This window comes from Pogoniulus pusillus (genome assembly GCF_015220805.1).
Source record: "Pogoniulus pusillus isolate bPogPus1 chromosome W unlocalized genomic scaffold, bPogPus1.pri SUPER_W_unloc_1, whole genome shotgun sequence".
Lineage (NCBI taxonomy): Eukaryota > Metazoa > Chordata > Aves > Piciformes > Lybiidae > Pogoniulus > Pogoniulus pusillus.
In genome coordinates this window covers 3,467,480-3,476,999 of record NW_026974535.1, presented here as the reverse complement: position 1 = coordinate 3,476,999, position 9,520 = coordinate 3,467,480, and the positions used below count along the sequence as shown (strand labels likewise).

Here is a 9,520-nt window from a genome sequence, read left to right as displayed (position 1 = left end):
TTGATCCAATTGTACACAAGAAAACAGAAAACAGGCCACACAATAGCCCCCACCAAGTAAAACAGCTGCTTTATTAACTTCATTCCGATTCCCAGAGTTAATTAACAATCACTCAAATGAATTTGCCCCATATTGGGGAAAGCCAAAATAAAATATGTGGTGGTTTAGGTGTTCCCCGCCCCCCCACACTTTAGTAATACCCAGACTAGACTCAGACTGGCTCTGGGAATATAAATGAAGCTATTTATTTACAGCTAGCACAATATACAAGCAGTTATTTACAATATATACAGCAATATACAAAAATATACAAGTCAAAAGTAATGCAGAAGCACAACTTCCCTCCCAGAAACCTGAGTCCCCAGGAGGGGCTCTCAACCACCCCTGCACCTTCCCCCTGCCCCTCTCAACCTTACCCCAGTCCTAAGGAAGAATAGAGGTTCAGCCAAGAGGTTAAGATGCAAAGGTGAGTGGCAGGTGAGGTTAGGGTCTTAGGCAAGATCACTCACATTAAAGCTGTGAACAAAGCAGAATTTTTTCCATTTCCTGTAATGCTACTGGTAAAAGATCCTGTGACGTTAAATCCAATATAGCCAGGGATATAGTCTCCCCAGCTCAAAAAAATGGAGCTTCCTTTTGTGGAAGGATTTCTTGCTAACAGGACATGAGTTGATAAGCAATAAGTAAACCTGTGCTGGGAAGTGTCCTTGAGTCCATCTCAGAGGCCAGATGCCAGGCGGTGGGTGGCATCCCCCACACACAGCTGCGGGAGGCAGAGCCTGCCTGCTGCAGGGGATGGACACCACAGGATTGTTGACATAGATTGACCTGTCTGTATTTCACACATAACCTTGAGCCAACCTGTATTTTCCACATGTACCAATCTCAAACTTAGTTGTGCATGCCTCTTCCAAGTAGCATATAAACTGCTGTATTGCCTCAATAAAGCGTACTGCTTGCAGCTAGCTCAGACTGAGTCTTCTCATCAGTACCCCGATCCCGGCTCCACTGGCTTCCCACAGATTGGCACCCGAATGATGGAATTGAACCACTCTATTGCTAGACAGCTATGGGTTTGAAGTCTGCACCCCAGACTACTGAGGGTCCTCCGGGCTGCAGCGGTGAGAGCACCAAATCCTAACCACTAGACCACCAGGGACCTGATAAGGATTCTAATGACACGATAAGGACTCTAACAAAGCTTCAACTTGCTGTGGTAAGGAAGCCGACGGAGGGAAGGATGGATTGGAAATACCAGGTGGCCCCACTCAGGAAAAGCCGTAATACCAGGTGGTCCCATTCTGGGAAAAGGCGTGAAAGCTGGATTAACTGCCATGGATAAAGAAGTGGCATTATCTCTCTTAGTAAGCTTTTCGGAAAAGCAGGGAGTGGCAGTAGGAAAAAAGAAGTTAGCCTCTTTGGTGGCATACAGATACACGAAAGGACGCTTTAGAACCCCAGACTCTTTCTTTGATGAGTTAGAACGGCGAAAATGTGGCAATGATATTTGGGACAAGGTTGTTGATGGGGACAAGATGGCTAAGAACTTACAAGCTCCATGGTGAGATGTTATAAACTGTATAAAAAAATATAAAATGGATCAGGACATTGCAGCTATGGCCGCAACGTGGCTCGGTGACGGAGTAAGCGCTCAAGGTGGAGGCGCAGCACGGGCATTAGCTACAACCACAACCTCTTTGTTTTTAGATATAAAACCATCCCCGGGTGTAGTAGTACCCCTGATAAGCCACCCCGCTGCTCCTACCACCCCAGTACATCCAGCGGCACCCCTGTTACCTGTTGGGAAACACATTCGGTGGAGCGCTATGGGAAGATGACTCTTTGTTCATCAATATGGTTAGATGGTCAAATCCACTTTATTTCCGTAATACAGTGACTTATATGCGTTCTAGCAAGAGGCGTGCTCAGCTTAAGATTGGTTACAGTCAGAGGGTCCAGAGTTACATGTAAGGTGTGCATAGGTTAACTTATCACAACATTCTAAGGGTCAGCCTTCCAGACCACCCACTCCAGCCCCCTTGGTTATCTAGTCTCTGCCCACTGCAGCTGTGTGTGGGGTGCTCAGTTGTTTACATCTCGATTTCCTAGCCTCGCTGGGAACCAAGGACGTTCTCAGCACCAGTTACCCATGTTTATGACTTTATGTCCTCAACTGGTGAGAAATTCTTCCACAGTTACCTGCCCCGACACCCTCAACCACTCCAGCTTCATCGTCGCTGTCCTCTTCTGAAACTGTCCCGCCGCCTCCTGCAACAGATCCTGGTACAACTATCCCATCTGCCCCACCAGGCACCACGCATCCATGACAGTGTCCCGAACGGCTTTTGGATAAGTACCTACAGAGCCAAAAACACCCAGTTACATTGTTGTCAAACAAGGATTGAATGAGGAATACAGTCATTTTATTGACAGGCTGGCAGCAGCATTGGAAGGAGCTGGTGAATTAGATTCTCCAACCAAAGAGACTTTTCTTAAAACCTTGGCTTTCGAAAACGCAAACAATAAGACTAAACAATTGTTGTCTACTTTACCAAGGAATGCCTCAGTAGATGACATGTTGGAGCAGTGTGCTAGTTTGAAGCAAGCTGGAATGTTTTGGTAAAAGAACTAGATAATGGGCAGTGAAAAAGTAAACATGGTTGTGTCTCTTCGCTCACAGTCCAGCTGAGAGTTCTGGAAAGAAGAAGGAAGACATTTGATAATATTCTCCATTTTTGTCTTTTCATTTCTGCCTTTGCCTTCAGACCTAGTCACATCTCCTTAACCCCAATGCCACTAACCTTCCTTCTTAACCTCTTGGCTGCACCTCTATTCTTCCTGGGAACTGGGGTAAGGTTGAGAGGGGCCAGGGAAGGTGTTGGGGTGGTTTGAGAGCCCCTCCTGGGGACTCAGGTTTCTGGGAGGGGAGTTGTGCTTCTGTATTGTTTATCCTTTGTATATTTCTGTATATAACTGTATATATTGTAAATATCTGCTTGTATCTTTGCTGCTGTAAAATAAATAGCTTCATTTATATTCCTGGAGTCCCTTCTGAGTTAGCCCATATGCCCGTATGCCTGGAAACCAGCAGCAGGCATTTTTGGTGGAAAAAAATGTGTCAAGTTATGGAAAAACATACACAGGCTCTAGCAGCAGTATTGTAGCCACTCACCCCAGGGAATCATGGCCATCAGAATAATGGCCAAAGACGCATTTGTTTCTGGTGTGGGATGTTGGGACATCACCGTCGTAATTGCCCGCAACTTGCAGTATGGTGTGACAACTGCCAAATCAACACTCATGCAACCAAGGCTTGTAGGCGTCTGGGCAGCCACGTGACAACACAAATTGCTGTCCCAGCAGTGACATCTGTCCAGCCACCTCCGGGAGCCTCAGGCTGGACCTGGCAACAGCAATGAGTGTAACCTTAATTGATAATCAGCCGGTCCGCATCACTACCTTGATGAAAGGCCCGTTACTCATAAATGGAAAATCTATCAGGGCACTACTCCTGGGAAGGTCCTCTGCTGGGCTATAAGGACTAATAGTCCTTCCCAGAGTGATCGACGCAGACTATACCTGAATCATACAAATCATAGTGTACACCAACAATGCACCTATTTTTGTACTGGAGGGGAGTCGTTGTCATGGAGGGTAGCAAAGCTCCCTAGCAGGTCCCAATATTGTGCGTACTACTGTCTCACATTGAAGGCCAAAGCATCGTAAAACCCAAAACAATCCTTCAGTCCCATGAGAGAATCTCTCTCTAGTTGAGATAAGAGGTAAACATTGGCCACTGTTTTGGTTAGGAGAAACGGCAGTTCTCATGCACGCTCAACATCTGGTGTGGGCCGAACTTGGGATGGTCTCAGAAGTTGTTTTGGTAAAAATTGTCCAATTATATGGGTTAATTATAATTTGTGCCAATCTGTAAGAATAACGTAAAATTAGTCTGAACTGGTGGGATACACCTCTTTGAAAACATTATAAAAATGGTGTGCCTTCCTGGATCGGGAGCTCGCTCGCTAGCCTGCCTGCCTCGCTCCTGCCCCGGTGACCTCTCACTCCTGATCGGCCCTGCCCGACGCAGGGGCCGCAGAGGCCTGAAGCTGCTTGGACACCGCCCAAACTTCGAATCCTGCTAATCTGAACCACTGAATCGTGAGTAAACCAAAGAAAGGACTCCTCACCTAAAGACTGAATAACTGTAAAGACTCAAAAGGACTCTAAGGAAATCACAGACTCTCCTTTATTTGCTATTTTCTGAAATGTTATTCTACAACCTCAGATCAAAAGAATTCACGTGGGGAATTTAGTTCGGGAGGGGGGATCTCCATGTTTGAGCAATAAATCACTTGAACTATACAAGTGAGCCTTCGCGTATTTTCCCCACAACCTCCCAAACTACCTTCTGTGACAGTCGTATTGCCCAGCTAGTATCTATGACTAACCTATTGCAGGACATGGCTTATGCCCACACATTGCCAAGAAGAGGAGAGCAGGGATTTGGCTCTACGGGTGGATTAGCCATGCTAACCTTGACTATGAATCAGCAACCGGTTACCACAGCTATCATTGATAATGGACAAGAAATGTTAACCATGGAAGTACTTCTTGATACAGGTGCAGACCTGACCATTTTTTCAACAGCTGCATGGCCTGCACAAAAACGGGGTTGAAGGAGGTGGAGGAAAATCCCAGACCTTAACAAGTTCTCAGTGGATCAGTATAACCATTGATGGGATAACAGGGCACATTTTTGCAACCATTCTGCCTCTCCCAAATGGCGTAAATGCGCTTATAGGTAGAGACATCACGACGCAGATGGGAGTCGTAATAACCACCCCACAAGTGATTTTTTGGCAGCGGCCACTGGATAGCAGCCACCCATAAAGAAAATTCAGTGGCTCTCTAGTGAACCAATATGGATAGAACAGTGGCTGCTGTGAAAGGAATGGCTGCAAGAAGCACACAAACTGGTAGCAGAACAACTTGCTGCGGGCCATATTGTACCTTCAACAAGCCCATGGAATACCCCAATTTTTGTCATATCAAAGAAATTGGGAAAATACTGTCTCTTACATGATCTTTAGACTATCAATGACCAGATGCAAGCTATGGGTGCTCTTCAACCAGGTCTGCCCTCTCCTTCCATGATTCCAGAGAACTGGGAGTTACTTATCATAAATTTGAAGGATTGTTTTTTTACAATCCTGCTACATCTTGAGGATTGCCAACATTTTGCCTTTACCCTACCTTTGATCAATAAACAGGGACTGGCACGACGTTTTCAGTGGGTGGTGTTACCTCAAGGAATGAAAAACAGCCCAACTATGTACCAAATCTACATAGATTTTGCGTTACAGCCTATTCGAAGGGTGTGGAAAACAGCCATCATTTACCACTATATGGATGATATCTTAATTGCCCAACCAGAGCCCTTCATGGATGATCAGCTCCAACAGCTCGCAACGGAACTGCATGACATAGGACTACAAATCGCCCTGGAAAAAATTCAGAAGGAGGCATCATGGAAGTAGCTGGGCTGGCAGATAGCTAGGAATCTTGTTTGTCCCCAAAAATTACAAATAACCACAAACATTGTAACACTTAGGAGATGCTCAGATATTGATGGGAGATCTGCAGTGGTTACGGCCCATCATAGGATTTAGAAATGTTGACTCACAACCTTTATGGCCACTGCTTCAAGGCACAGATCCTGCAAGGAAAATTGAACTCTCTAAATTACAATGGGAGACCATACAAAAACTCAGTGATATGATCAGCAACAGATGGGTAGAAAGAGTGGACCCGTACATACCCATTGACTTGACTATAGTTAAGGGTGTGCACTGCATTTTTGGAGCCATCACGCAGTGCAAAAACAGAACAGGGGAGCGATTGTGTGTTCGAGAATGGTTGTTTACAGGTATGCAGCCATGAAAAACAGTAGAAACACAGGTTGAAACGATGGCTCAATTGATTAAAAAGGGCAGGAGGCGGTTATTAGACATTGCAGGAACAGAACCTAGTACCATAAGACTTCCAATCAAATGAGAAGACTTAGAATGGTTCTTGCAACAGTCAGAGGAGCTGCAGGGCAGCCTTCTGAACTTTTCAGGGCACATTTCTGTGCAGGCATTGAAGTCTGACATGCTTCAATTGGATAGCTAAGCCAAAACAATCCTTTTCTCCTCTTCAGAACGCAGTCACTGCTTTTACAGATGCAGGAAGGAATTTGCACAAGGCCACAGTAGTATGGCAATTAAAGACAGAATGGCAGGAACGTGTACTGCAGGGGACAAATAGGGACTCTTTACAAACTTTAGAGTTAACTGCAGTAGTGTGGGCCTTGACTAACTGGTTGCATACTCTGCTGAATGTAGTGACTGATTCGATGTATGTGGCTGGGGTAGTGTGTAGAATCGAGGACTCCTCTATCAAAGAAGTCAAGAATCAGCACTTGTACCAATTACTATGTTCACTATATGCAGCCATAGTCCAGAGAACAGCCCCATATTGCATTATTCATATCCACAGTCATAGGTGGGAGATAGGCCTGGGGGAAGGAAATGCTAGAGCTGACCAATTAGTGACATTAGCCAGACGGCCTGCCCTGCTCGATCACTTTTCACTGGCTAGAGAAACCCATGCTACCTTTCATCAGAATGTGAAGGGATTAAAGCGCCAATTTCAAATTTCTAATGATGATGCCAAGGGAATAGTACGTTCATGCCCGGTCTGCAGTCACACAGGGCCGGGATTATGTTCAGGTGTAAACCCAAGAGGACTTAACGCTTTGGAACTATGGCAAATGGACGTTATCCATGTTCCCTCTTTTGGCAGACTACAATACCTCCATGTTACTGTTGATACATATAGCAAATATATGTGGGCAACGCTATTATCAGGGGAAAAGGCCATTCATGCTATTAAGCATTTAACAGGGTGTTTTGCAGTAATGGGTGTACCAGAAAGAATTAGAATGGATAATGGCCCTGCCTACACTTGTGAGAAGTTACAGAGGTTTGTGCAAAAATGGGGTATTAACCATACCACCGGTATATCTAACTCCCCCACGAGTCAGGCTATTATTGAACGCTCTCACCAAGTAATAAAAGGATATCTTGCAAAATTCCAGGACATAGCTGACCCAGCTGAGCATGTGAATAAGGCTCTTTTTGTCATTAATCACCTGTGCATTTTTGACGATGATCCAGGACCACCTGTGGAGGTACATTCAGGCTTAGTGCAAAAGGGAACACCCCCAACAGAAATGAGGGTCATGTATAAGGATCCAAAAACAGGAATATGGAAGGGTCCAGCCTCAGTAATTTACATGGGATGCTGATATATGTGCGTTTCTACCCAAACAGGTCCTTTGTGGGTTCTTTGGTGCTGGACCAAGGTCACACCTAGGGACGACAGTAACATCAACCACCCATCAAATCAACCCGAAGATGAGGGTCAAGAACAACAAAAAACTTCTAGGACTGACGATGCAGTCTTGGGGAATGCTGACTCTGTTAACCAAGATTGATCCCAGAGCGAATCTGTAGGGTCATCGATGTATTCTACAACATCAATTGCCACACAGACCCTAACGAAGATGTGGCACACATGCACTCTCCTGTGACTGTGATGATCGTCCGGACTTTTGGTCCTTGAACAAATGATTTGCTGTCGCTTGCAGGAAAAGTTTTTGGGGTTATTAGTTAAGCTTGGGTTGTTAGCTTGCCGAACTAATGCTACTAGTGAAAACACTAATAGATTCATTCTCTTTCTGATTTCAGTATTATTGATTTGTAGCTGTATTATCTACTCCTGTGTCGAACACAGCTTGTGTAAAGTTGGAGATAAAGCCTGGGTTGATCAAAAAAACAACAAGGGGGAACTGTGGAAGGATTTCTTGCTAACAGGACATGAGTTGATAAGCAATAAGTAAACCCATGCTGGGAAGTGTCCTTGAGTCCATCTCAGAGGCCAGATGCCAGACGGTGGGTGGCATCCCCCACACACAGCTGCGGGAGGCAGAGCCTGCCTGCTGCAGGGGATGGACACCACAGGATTGTTGACATAGATTGACCTATCTGTATTTCACACATAACCTTGAGCCAACCTGTATTTTCCACATGTACCAATCTCAAACTAAGTTAGTTATGCACGCCTTTTCCAAGTAGCATATAAACCACTGTATTACCTCAATAAAGCGTACTACTTCCAGCTAGCTCAGACTGAATCTTCTCGTCAGTAGCCCGATCCCGCCTCCGCTGGATTCTGACAACATTTGATTTTATCTTCTCCAAAATTAGGTTAAACAAAAAGTAACCAATTTGTGCTTTGACCCAATTATACACCAGAAAGCAAATAGGCCACAGAATAGCCCCCACTAAGTGAAATAGCTTCATTAGCTTCATTCTGATTCCCAGAGTTAATTAGCAATCACTCGAAATTAAATTGCCCCATGCTGGAGTGCCAAAATAAAAAATGTGGTGATTTGGGTGTTACTCGCCACCCCCTTGTGCTAGTTTGAAGCAGGCTAGAATGTTTTGGTGAGAAAAAGTAGATTATAGGCTGTGAAAGGAAAACAATGGTGATGTCTCCTTCCCTCAGAGTCTCGCTGAACAAGAATGTAAACATTAGATAACACTCTCGCCATTTTTGTCTTCACTCTCGGGCTGGGCTTTGAGCTGCATCTCCCTAACCTCACCTGCCACTCACCTTTGCTTCTTAACCTCTTGGCTGAACCTCTATTCTTCCTTAGGACTGGGGTAAGGTTGAGAGGGGCAGGGGGAAGGTGCAGGGGTGGTTGAGAGCCCCTCCTGGGGACTCAGGTTTCTGGGAGGGGAGTTGTGTTTCTGTATTACTTTTACATTTGTATATTTCTGTATATAACTGTATATACTGTAAATATCTGCTTGTATATTGTGCTACCTGTAAATAAATAGCTTCATTCATATTCCCAGAGCCGGCTGAGTCTAGTCTGGGTACTACTAAAGTGTGGGGGGGTGGGTATATAAGCTATTTATTTTACAGCAACAAATATACAAGCAGTTATTTACAATATATACAGTTATATACAGAAATATACAAAGGATAAAGAATACAGAAGCACAACTCCCCTCCCAGAAACCTGAGTCCCCAGGAGGGGCTCTCAAACCACCCCAACACCTCCCCTTGCCCTCTCAACCTTACCCCAGTTCACAGGAAGAAGAGAGGTGTAGCCAAGAGGTTAGGGAGCAAGGCTAGTGGGAGCAAAGTTAATGAGATGTGACTAGGTCTGGAGGCAAAAGCAGAATGAAAAACAAAATGGAGAATGTTATACTTCTTCCCAGAGTTCTCAGTGTCACTGTGAGAGAAGAGACAAAATTGTTTACTTTTCCACTGCCCATTATCTAGTTCTTTTACCAAAACATTCTAGCTTGCTTCAGACTAGCACAGGAGGTTTGGAACAGTCTGTGCCTTCCATCCAGTTGGTGATCACCTCCACCAGACCAGGTCGATCAAGATTCCCCATTTG

General features: G+C 45.0%; 1 non-coding gene across 1 annotated transcript; it reads right to left on the bottom strand.

The window, feature by feature from the left end:
* Positions 1-1,027: 1,027 nt before the first annotated feature.
* Positions 1,028-1,114, bottom strand: TRNASTOP-UCA (transfer RNA opal suppressor (anticodon UCA)). Its single transcript has one exon. It is a non-coding gene; the product is annotated as a tRNA-Sec (tRNA).
* Between the last annotated feature and the right edge of the window lie 8,406 nt (positions 1,115-9,520).